This window comes from Crocuta crocuta, unplaced genomic scaffold, assembly GCF_008692635.1.
Source record: "Crocuta crocuta isolate KB4526 unplaced genomic scaffold, BGI_CrCroc_1.0 scaffold528, whole genome shotgun sequence".
Taxonomy (NCBI): domain Eukaryota; kingdom Metazoa; phylum Chordata; class Mammalia; order Carnivora; family Hyaenidae; genus Crocuta; species Crocuta crocuta.
The window spans coordinates 99,692-103,142 of record NW_027530010.1 but is presented as its reverse complement, the minus strand read 5'-3'; positions in this window follow the sequence as shown (position 1 = coordinate 103,142).

The window sequence follows — 3,451 nt, the reverse complement described above, 5'->3', positions numbered from 1 at the left end:
CCGAGGGATGAGGGCTCCTGGTTACCATGTCCTTATCAAGCTTTGGTTGCTATATTTACCTATTCACAGTTAAAACTGGACGTAGGAGGGTCACCTGGGTGGCTCCGTCAGTTGAGTGTCCGACTCGTGATTTTGGAACAGTTCATGATCTCACGGTTCATGAGATCAAGTCCCGCATCCAGCTCCGTGCTGACAGTGTGGATCCTGCTTAGGATTCTCTCTCGCCCTTTCAGTCCCTCCCCTGTTTGTGCTCTCTCTCTCTCAAAAGAAATAAACAAACTTTAAAAACAAACAAACAAACAAAAACTGAACATAGGAATAACAATAGATATCCCAGTATATTACTTGTGGGTCAGAAATATTCCTCTCTGGGGCGCCTGGGTGGCTTAGTCGGTTAAGCGTCCGACTTTCGCTTAGGTCATGATCTCGTGGTTCGTGGGTTCGAGCCCCGCGTCGGGCTCTGTGCTGACTGCCAGCTCAGAGCCTGGAGCCTGTTTCAGATTCTGTGTCTCCCTCTCTCTCTGACCCTCCCCTGCTCACGCTGTCTCTCTCTCTCTCCTAGAAATAAATAAAAATATTAAAAAAAGAAAAAGAAAAAGAAATATTCCTCTCTGCCCTGATTATGCAGCAGCAGCCATACATGGTAATCAGGATCATTTGTCCTTATAACAAAGTTATGTTTTATTTTTGCCTGCTGGAGTACAGGGACTCCTATGTGCCCAGGCAGATGTAAATGGTCCTGGGTTCCTTTGGGAAAAAACTGGGAGAATCATTACTGTGTCTACTTGCTGTGGTGTTACAAGGTTTCTTTTTTTTTAATGTTTATTTATTTTTGAGAGAGAGACACAGAGTGTGAGTGGAGGAGGGTCAGAGAGAGAGGGAGACAGAATCTGAAGCAGGCTCCAAGCTCTGAGCTGTCAGCACAGAGCCTGATGTGGGGCTTGAACTCACAAACAGTGAGATCAGACCTGAGCTGAAGTCAGACACTTTACCAGCTGAGCCATCCAGGCACCCCACAGGGTTTCTTTATTGGGCCAGGTCACTCTTTCAATTGATGGTTTCTGAGTCTGAGAACTGGCCCAGGTATGGAAACTGGGCAAAGAAAGTACCTTTCCATTGGGAGGCTGATCTCAGCCTTCTCTTATCCATTTTTAATTTCTTTTGATTATATATATTCAGCAATACCCTTGTTGGCTGTTTCAGACTTAGAAGGAGCACAATCCAGAAGACTGCCTTCATTTTTGGTGCCAGCAGCAAGTTTGTGGATCTCTGAGTCCACTCTGAATTTTGATAATTCACTGGAAGGACTCAGAACTCACTGAAAGCTCTTGTATTCATGGTTATCATTTATTAGAGGGAAAGAATGCAGCTTACAATCATCCAAGTAGGAAGAGACACATAGGGCAGAGTTTGCTCTGCATAGGGTTCCAAGCATAGGGTTTCCAGTTGCCATCTTCCCCTGGAGTCATGGAGAATGTTACTCTCCTGGTGATGATGTGTGGCAATACACATGGATGATACACTTTGCCAACAAAGGAAGCTCACCCAAGTCTTGAGTGTCCAGGATTTTTCCTGGGACTCCATGACTGACTGACCATGTGATTGGTGTCAGTCTCTACTCCTTCCAGAGGTCAAGCTCATACTATGTGACTCAAAGTCTACATAATAAATTACGTCATTAGAGTTTCTGGAATGGTCCACAGCCCCAAGATAAACAAGGAAACTCTCCTCAGGCATGGTATTCCAAGGGTTTAGAGGTTACTTCTAGAGGTCCAACAGCAAAGACTCATCTGTCCTTGGGCAAGACTAACTTTTTTTTTTTCTCACACTGATGCCCATCTATCTTTTTCCTAGAAACACCATGTTGTCTTAGCCATCTCTATAGGTCGCTGTGGATCATGTTTCCTGGCGGCCAATCTGATCTGACTGCCCACTATGGCATCACACCCCGTGCTTCCTAATGGTAACGTGCTGTCACCTGGCCTATGCTACTCCAGTTTCCTGTTATCTCCATTCCAACCAGGGCACTCAGTTCTGTATCAGGATCTCCTACAGCCAAACCTTGCCTACAGGGGCTTTGGGAGCACCTAGAAAAGTGCTGAGTGGACCCTGAGGATGCTGGATCAGGGGAATGGAGTAGGATCCAGGGACAGTTTATTGATATGGGCACATTCTCTAATGACACAGGATTTAATACCATTATTTTGGGTGAAGAAACAGGGCTTGAGATGTAGCTGCCAAGTGAGGACTATGGCTGTGAGTCAGAGGAGTTCATTGTGGAGGTGAGTTTTGAGATATGTCTTAAAGAATGAGCAAGACATCTCCAAGCAGAGACGAGGGGGATGGGAATTCCAGATGCTGGGGCCAGTGTGGGCAAATCCACGGAGTATTAGTATTGTGGGAAACAAAGGCAGAAGAAAAAAATTAAATTTCCTTACTGTGAGAAGTAAGCGAGACGATTCATTTTCAGAAGAACCAAATAAAAGCTGTGCTGTCTAATTAATATCATGTTTACAAGCTATTGGAAAAACCCATTGGAACCCGTCCCCCACTCCACCACCACAATGGAGTCCGAAACCCTTAGACACTTCACTTCTTGGTTCTTCCCCTCTCCGTTTTGTGGGCTTATTTTCATGGACGTTGCAATGAGTATGAGCCAAAGAACTGAAGTCTCTATGTCACCTCAAGGAATGTACATTTGTTCCAATCAGACTACTTTTTGTCTTACATGGGCATAGGAGGCCTCCGGGTAAGGCTGTAATAATCTCTGTAGTACTCAGCCAAGGGGGAACCAGGGGAGGGCCTTCATGCTAGGAGATAGATTTCCTGCTGTAACTGCCCTGAGTGTGTCTGTCCATCAGATACCTGCTCTTGCAAGGGCATTGATTAAAGCCTCGCTTCACTGTGCTCCGAGTCTCCATGGTCCCTCCTTTCATTGGGTCAATGGGCTTACTTCTCACACTTACTGTCTACAGACCCCTGACAAGTCCTTGAGACAGGCAGAATGACCTTCTTCTAGGAATCAGTTGTCTCAATGATGACACTTTGCTCAGGGCAAAAGGCAACCTTAGCTTAACATTATCCCAACCCCCAGGATCCTGTAAGTTTACTTTAACAGATAAAAATTCCTTTGGAAGCTTCCTTTATTACCTGTACCCCCAAAGATATATGTTACCAATCATCCTCCAAGCATATGGCCGGCCCCCTTATACACACTGAAGAGTCTCATGACTGAACTTCTACTAAACAGTAATAAATGACCTTTTCTAACAACAGCGAGCCCATCAAGGTCCTAGAAACCATGCTTCCAAAATTCCTTAGAGACTTATGCTATCTCTAACTCCCTTCCAACCTGAAGGTATATAATGAGTCATTCTTCACAACCTCAGTGCAGCTCTTTCTGCCCCCGGGTCCTGTCCCCATGCTTTGATAACACCTAGCTCAACAGTAG